This window comes from Triticum urartu, chromosome 3 (genome assembly GCF_003073215.2).
Source record: "Triticum urartu cultivar G1812 chromosome 3, Tu2.1, whole genome shotgun sequence".
Classification (NCBI taxonomy): Eukaryota; Viridiplantae; Streptophyta; class Magnoliopsida; order Poales; family Poaceae; genus Triticum; species Triticum urartu.
Genome location: NC_053024.1, coordinates 725,420,065 through 725,429,175, shown reverse-complemented (window position 1 = coordinate 725,429,175; position 9,111 = coordinate 725,420,065).

Sequence of the window (9,111 nt, the reverse complement as noted above, 5' to 3'; positions counted from 1 at the left end):
ACCTAAGGCCATTAGTTGAAGAACTTTTACAGCTGTGGAATGGAGACGGTGTACGTGTGTGAGACGAGCAGAAACAGCAGGAATTTAACCTACATGCGTTGCTGTTTGTAACCATCAATGATTGGCCTGCTCTCAGCAACCTTTCAGGACAAACAAATAAGGGATACCACGCATGCACGCATTGTTTAGATGACACCGAAAGTATATATTTGGACAACTGCAGGAAGAATGTGTACCTGGGGCATCGACGATTTCTTCCTACCAACCATCAATGTCGAAAGAAAGGCAAACACTTCAATGGCGAGCCAGATCACCGGAAGAAGCCCACCGTCCGTAGTGGTGATCACATACTTTCTATGGTCAACGATTTACAAGTAATCTTTGGAAAGGGTTCAGGCAGACTATCTATTCCGGATGACGCTGAGGGACACGCACCCATGTGGAAGAAGAAATCTATATTTTGGGACCTACCCTACTGGGTAGACCTAGAGGTCCGCTCTGCAAATCAACGTGATGCACGTGACGAAGAATCTTTGCATGAACCTGCTAGGCTTCTTGGGCATGTATGGGAAGACAAAAATACACCGGGGGCACGGGAGGACCAGCAACATGTGCATGAAAAAGACAGCATGCCTCCAAAGCAGTACGAAGGTCCTGCCAGCTACACTCTTAGCAAAGACGAGAAGGAAATCTTCTTTCAATGCCTGCTCAGTATGACGGTCCCGTCTGGCTTCTCATCAAATATAAAGGGAATAATAAATATGGTAGAGAAAACGTTTCAGAACCTAAAGTCCCATGACTGCCACGTGATTATGACGCAACTGCTTCCGGTTGCATTGAGGGAGCTTCTACTGGAAAATGTTTGATTAGCCATCGTGAAGCTATGTGAATTCCTCAATGCAATCTCTTAGAAGGTGATTGATCCAGAAATCCTAGCAAGGTTAAGGAGTGATATGGCGCAATGTCTTGTCAGTTTCAAGCTGGTGTTCCCACCATCCTTCTTCAACATCATGACGCACATCCTAGTTCATCTAGTCGACGAGATTGCCATTATGGGCCCTATATTTCTACACAATATGTTCCCCTTTGAGAGCTTCATGGGAGTCTTAAAGAAATATGTCCGTAACCGTGCTAGGCCAGAAGAAAGCATCTCCATGGGACATCAAACAGAGGAGGTGGGTTTTGTGTTGACTTCATTCTCAACGTTAAGAAGATTGGTCTCCCTCAATTGCGCTATGAGGGGAGACTGACTGGAAAAGGCATGCTCGAAAGGGCCTAAAAAATATGTAGCGATGGGCATTCTTGGTCTCAAGCACACTACACAGTTCTACAGAATTCTACCTTGGTGACCCCGTATGTCAATGAACACAAGAATATTCTGCACTCCAAACACCCTCAGCAGTGTGATGACTAGATTACATGTGAACACATCAGGACTTTCAGCAGTTGATTGCAAAAACGTCTCATGGGTGACAACTATGTTTCTAATGAGCTGTACACGTTGGCCAGGGGACCATCTTCCACTGTATTGACTTACAAAGGGTACGAGATAAATGGGAATACATTTTAAACGATCGCCCTAGATCAAAAGAGCACCAATCAAAAGAGTGGTGTCCACTTTGATGCAGGAACCAACAGGGGAATGGACACATATTATGGTTACATAGTGTACATATGGGAACTTGACTATGGAGAGGATTTTAAGGTCCCTTTGTTTCAGTGCAAATGGGTCAATCTGTCAGGAGGCGGGGTACAGGTAGACCCACAGTACAGTATGACAACAGTGGATCTGAATAATCTTGGGTACACAGACGAACCATTCGTCCTAGCCAATGATGTTGCGCAGGTTTTCTATGTGAAGGACATGTCTACCATATCGAGAAAAAGAAAATATAAGGAAGCGAATACATCATAAGATGAGCCAAAGCGTCACATAGTTCTTTCAGGAAAAAGAGACATCGTGGGAGTGGAGGGCAAGACAGACATGTCTGAAGATTATGAAAAGTTTCATGAAATTCCTCCCTTCAAAGTCAAGGCTGACCCAAGCATCCTGTTAAACGATGAAGATTATCCATGGTTACAGCGCAAGAAGCAAAGTACACAAGCGAAGAAAAAGTGAAGATGAGTTATGTTCATGCCTTTTGTAACAGATGAGTTATTGTCCGAAACTTTGATACTTCGAAATTGATTGTCTATTTTGTACACGAAGTGCATCAAGTTTTTTCCATAACCCACTCAACTTTTTCGAACATTCTATGTGGGTGAAATGATGATACCATGCCAACTTTTAACCTTTGCAGAGTTCATTTAAAGTGCTTTTCAATTTCAGGGTCATTTAGCTCAAAGAATGAATTAATAGCAAAAAGACTCAACTAGAAAACTTTTATGAAAATAAAAACAATCAATTAAAATGTTATGTTATGATCAACTAAAACAAAACTATAATATTCTTCAATAGCAAAAAGAATCAACTAAAAAGCTTTTATAAAACTCTAATAGCAAAAGGAATCAACTAAAAAGCTTTTATAAACCTCTAGTATTTTTGAAACTAAATTTATATAAAATTTATGCAACTTAAATTATCAAAGTATTTTTGGATCAACACATTAATAGCAAAAGGAATTTTCATAAAGAAATTTTTTGTTAGAAACTTTAATAGCAAACTAAAATAACAAAATCTGTTTTTGATTAAAACAGATATTTAAAATAACCTAAAATTACGAAATTGAGTATAATGAGAAAACACAGTAATATTAAATAGCAGGAAAACTAATCACTCAAAAATCTATTTTTACAGTAAAGTTATTCATAAACTAGTGATTCACACAAATTTTTAAAAAATCAAATTTAAACTATTCAAATTTTAAAACTAATGGCAATAACAGAAAGTTTATAATTTTTGTGACCTAAAAGAAAAAGAAATCACTAAAACCTATAAGTATTTAGTTCTAAGTAGAAATAAAAAATAGCAAAAAATGCCGCCTACTAGGCCACCACAGCCTAAATACGACTAGAAACCCTACCATGGGCAAGGATTCAGGCCCGCAAAAGGCCCAGTAGGCCCAACATGCATAGAAGAGTGGATTAGGCCCGAAAGCCTGCAGTTCAGAGGAGCTCGAGAGGGTGGGCGCAACAGAGCTTATAAACCACTCTCGAGCTCTCTCAAATAGCGAGGTGGGACTAAACTTCCCACCGCGCCAGCACAAGGCCTATGGTCCCGGTTGGTGGCATGAACCGGGACCATAGGTGGGCAATGGTACCGGTTGGTGCCACGAACTGGTACCATTGCCCACCTATGGTCCCGGTTCGTGCCACCAACCGGGACCATAGGTCACTGCTTCCCGCCCTTTGGGCTGCTGAAAAGAGACCTATGGTCCCGTTTGGTGGCACGAACCGGGACCATAGGTGGGAAATGGTACCGGTTCGTGGCACGAACCGGGACCATAGGTTTGGGTACATAAGAAGGACTTTGCAAAAATTGCAAAACCCATCTGCAGTTTCCCCCCGACGCCAAAGACATCGCCCTCGACGCTGCCAGGCTTCCCGATCTCGCCATCGCCTTGTCATCGCCGGACCTCCCCGCCGGACCTCCTCGCCATCCTCATCGCCGTCTCCTAGCCCGCGTGCTCCTCGTCGCCACCCTCGCCGGCCCCTCCTCGTCGCCACCCCCGCCGTCCTCGTCGCCGGCCCTACTTGCCGCCCTCCTCCCGAAGCCAAGCCCTCGTCGCCCTCGCTGTGAGCCGCCGCCGCCCTGACCAAGCCATCGCCGCCGCCGCCCTCCCGAGCCCTCGCCGCCCCCACCGTCGCCGTCGCCGACGCCCTAGCCTCCCCCGCCGTCGCCCTCGCCAGTCGGCCCCACTGCCGCCGCAGCCTCGGTTCATATTTTTTTTCATTTTTATATGATGATTTTTGTTCATATATATAATGCATATATGTATGTGGCTATATGTATGTGTGGATGTTCATATATGTATTAATTTTTTTAGAGCATTTTTTCTTCATTTATGTATTTTTTTGTTCATATGTGTATTAATTTTTTTGTTCATAGCATTTTTTTCATATATGTATTTTTTTTGTTCATATGTGTTGTTGGGTTTCGTAGTAATTTCAAAAAAAATTCCTACGCACACGCAAGATCATGGTGATGCATAGCAATGAGAGGGGAGAGTGTTGTCTACGTACCCACGCAGACCGACTGCGGAAGCGTTGACACGACGTAGAGGAAGTAGTCGTACATCTTCACGATCCAACCGATCAAGCACCGAAACTACGGCACCTCCGAGTTCGAGCACACGTTCAGCCCGATGACGATCCCCGGACTCTGATCCAGCAAAGTGTCGGGGAAGAGTTCCGTCAGCACGACGGCGTGGTGACGATCTTGATGCACTACAGCAGCAGGGCTTCGCCTAAACTCCGCTTCAGTATTATCGAGGATTATGGTGGCAGGGGGCACCGCACACGGCTAAGGAATAGATCACGTGGATCAACTTGTGTGTCTCTGGGGTGCCTCTGCCTCAGTATATAAAGGACTAGAGGGGGAGGCTGGCCAGCCATAGGAGGCGCGCCAGGAGAGTCCTACTCCCTCTGGGAGTAGGATTCCCCCCCCCCAATCCTAGTTGGAATAGGATTCCTTGAGGGGGGAAAGAGAGAGAGGGGGGCCGGCCACCTCTCCTAGTCCTAATAGGACTAGGGGAAGGGGGGAGGCGCGTGGCCACCTTGGGTTGCCCCTTTATCCTTTCCACTAAGGCCCATCAAGGCCTATATGGTTCCCGGGGGGTTCTGGTAACCTCCCGGTACTCTGGTAAAATCCCAATTTCACCCAGAACACTTCCGATATCCAAACATAGGCTTCCAATATATCAATCTTTACGTCTCGACCATTTCGAGACTCCTCGTCATGTCCGTGATCACATCAGGGACTCCGACCAACCTTTGGTACATCAAAATGCATAAACTCATAATATAACTGTCATCGTAACCTTAAGCGTGCGGACCCTACGGGTTCGAGAACAATGTAGACATGACCGAGACACGTCTCTGGTCAATAACCAATAGCGGGACCTGGATGCCCATATTGGCTCCTACATATTCTACGAAGATCTTTATCGGTCAGACCGCATAACAACATACGTTGTTCCCTTTGTCATCGGTATGTTACTTGCCCGAGATTCGATCGTCGGTATCCAATACCTAGTTCAATCTCGTTACCGGCAAGTCTCTTTACTCGTTCTGTAATACATCATCTCGCAACTAACTCATTAGTTGCAATGCTTGCAAGGCTTATGTGATGTGCATTACCGAGAGGGCCCAGAGATACCTCTCCGACAATCGGAGTGACAAAACCTAATCTCGAAATACGCCAACCCAACATATACCTTTGGAGACACCAGTAGTACTCCTTTATAATCACCCAGTTACGTTGTGACGTTTGGTAGTACCCAATGTGTTCCTCCGGTAAACGGGAGTTGCATAATCTCATAGTTATAGGAACATGTATAAGTCATGAAGAAAGCAATAGCAACATACTAAACGATCGGGAGCTAAGCTAATGGAATGGGTCATGTCAATCAGATCATTCTCTTAATGATGTGATCCTGTTAATCAAATAACAACTCATTGTTCATGGTTAGGAAACATAACCATCTTTGATTAACGAGCTAGTCAAGTAGAGGCATACTAGTGACACTTTATTTATCTATGTATTCACACATGTATTATGTTTCCGGTTAATACAATTCTAGCATGAATAATAAACATTTATCATGATTATAAGGAAATAAATAATAACTTTATTATTGCCTCTAGGGCATATTTCCTTCAGTCTCCCACTTGCACTAGAGTCAATAATCTAGATTACACCGTAATGATTCTAACACCCATGGAGCCTTGGTGCTGATCATGTTTTGCTCGTGGAAGAGGCTTAGTCAACGGGTCTGCAACATTCAGATCCGTATGTATCTTGCAAATCTCTATGTCTCCCACCTGGACTAGATCCCGGATGGAATTGAAGCGTCTCTTGATGTGCTTGGTTCTCTTGTGAAATCTGATTTCCTTTGCCAAGGCAATTGCACCAGTATTGTCACAAAAGATTTTTCATTGGTCCCGATGCACTAGGTATGACACCTAGATCGGATATGAACTTCTTCATCCAGACTCCTTCGTTCGCTGCTTCCGAAGCAGCTATGTACTCCGCTTCACATGTAGATCCCGCTACGACGCTTTGTTTAGAACTGCACCAACTGACAGCTCCACCGTTTAATGTAAACACGTATCCGGTTTGCGATTTAGAATCGTCCGGATCAGTGTCAAAGCTTGCATCAACGTAACCTTTTACGATGAGCTCTTTGTCACCTCCATATACAAGAAACATATCCTTAGTCCTTTTCAGGTATTTCAGGATGTTCTTGACCGCTGTCCAGTGATCCACTCCTGGATTACTTTGGTACCTCCCTGCTAGACTTATAGCAAGGCACACATCGGGTCTGGTACACAACATTGCATACATGATAGATCCTATGGCTGATGCATAGGGAACATCTTTCATATTCTCTCTATCTTCTGCAGTGGTCGGGCATTGAGTCTTACTCAACTTCACACCTTGTAACACAGGCAAAAACCCTTTCTTTGCTTGATCCATTTTGAACTTCTTTAAAACTTTGTCAAGGTATGTGCTTTGCGAAAGTCCAATTAAGCGTCTTGATCTATCTCTATAGATCTTAATGCCTAATATGTAAGCAGCTTCACCGAGGTCTTTCATTGAAAAACTCTTATTCAAGTATCCCTTTATGCTATCCGGAAATTCTATATCATTTCCAATTAGTAATATGTCATCCACATATAATATTAGAAATGCTACAAAGCTCCCACTCACTTTCTTGGAAATACAGGCTTCTCCGAAAGTCTGTATAAAACCAAATGCTTTGATCACACTATCAAAGCATTTATTCCAACTCCGAGAGGCTTGCACCAGTCCATAAATGGATCGCTGGAGCTTGCACACTTTGTTAGCTCCCTTTGGATCGACAAAACCTTCTGGTTGCATCATATACAACTCTTCTTCCAGAAATCCATTCAGGAATGCAGTCTGACATCCATTTGCCAAATTTCATAATCATAAAATGCGGCAATTGCTAACATGATTCGGACGGACTTAAGCATCGCTACGGGTGAGAAGGTCTCATCGTAGTCAATCCCTTGAACTTGCCGAAAACCTTTCGCGACAAGTCGAGATTTGTAGACAGTAACATTACCATCAGCGTCAGTCTTCTTCTTGAAGAACCATTTATTCTCAATTGCTTGCCGATCATCGGGCAAGTCAACCAAAGTCCATACTTTGTTCTCATACATGGATCCCATCTCAGATTTCATGGCTTCAAGCCACTTTGCGGAATCTGGGCTCACCATTGCTTCTTCATAGTTCGTAGGTTCATCATGATCTAGTAGCATGACTTCCAGAACAGGATTACCGTACCACTCTGGCGCGGATCTTACTCTGGTTGATCTATGAGGTTCAGCAGTATCTTGATCTGAAGTTTCATGATCATTATCATTAGCTTCCTCACTAACTGGTGTAGGTGTCACTGAAACAGTTTTCTGTGATGTACTACTTTCCAGTAAGGGAGCAGGTACAGTTACCTCGTCAAGTTCTACTTTCCTCCCACTCACTTCTTTCGAGAGAAACTCCTTCTCTAGAAAGGATCCATTCTTATCAACGAATGTCTTGCCTTTGGATCTGTGATAGAAGGTATACCCAACAGTCTCCTTTGGGTATCCTATGAAGACACATTTTTCCGATATGGGTTCGAGCTTATCAGGTTGAAGCTTTTTCACATAAGCATCGCAGCCCCAAACTTTAAGAAACGACAACTTTGGTTTCTTGCCAAACCACAGTTCATAAGGCGTCGTCTCAACGGATTTTGATGGTGCCCTATTTAACGTGAATGCGGCTGTCTCTAAAGCATAACCCCAAAACGATAGCGGTAAATCAGTAAGAGACATCATAGATCGCACCATATCTAGTAAAGTACGATTACGACGTTCGGACACACCATTACGCTGTGGTGTTCCGGGTGGCGTGAGTTGCGAAACTATTCCACAATTTTTCAAATGTACACCAAACTCGTAACTCAAATATTCTCCTCCACGATCAGATCGTAGAAACTTTATTTTCTTGTTACGATGATTTTCAACTTCACTCTGAAATTCTTTGAACTTTTCAAATGTTTCAGACTTATGTTTCATTAAGTAGATATACCCATATCTGCTTAAGTCATCTGTGAAGGTGAGAAAATAACGATATCCGCCACGAGCCTCAATATTCATCGGACCACATACATCGGTATGTATGATTTCCAACAAATCTGTTGCTCTCTCCATAGTACCGGAGAACGGTGTTTTAGTCATCTTGCCCATGAGGCACAGTTTGCAAGTACCAAGTGATTCATAATCAAGTGGTTCCAAGAGTCCATCAGTATGGAGTTTCTTCATGCGCTTTACACCGATATGACCTAAACGACAGTGCCACAAATAAGTTGCACTTTCATTATCAACTCTGCATCTTTTGGCTTCAACATTATGAATATGTGTATTACTACTATCGAGATTCAATAAGAATAGACCACTCTTCAAGGGTGCGTGACCATAAAAGATATTACTCATATAAATATAACAACCATTATTCTCTGATTTAAATGAATAACCGTCTCGCATTAAACAAGATCCAGATATAATGTTCATGCTCAACGCTGGCACCAAATAACAATTATTTAGGTCTAATACTAATCCCGAAGGTAGATGTAGAGGTAGCGTGCCGACCGCGATCACATCGACTTTGGAACTGTTTCCCACGCGCATCGTCACCTCGTCCTTTGCCAGTGCCCGCTTATTCCGTAGTCCCTGTTTCGAGTTGCAAATATTAGCAACAGAACCAGTATCAAATACCCAGGTGCTACTGCGAGCTCTAGTAAGGTACACATCAATAACATGTATATTACATATACCTTTGTTCACCTTGCCATCCTTCTTATCCGCCAAATACTTGGGGCAGTTCCGCTTCCAGTGACCAGTCTGCTTGCAGTAGAAGCACTCAGTTTCAGGCTTAGGTCCAGACTT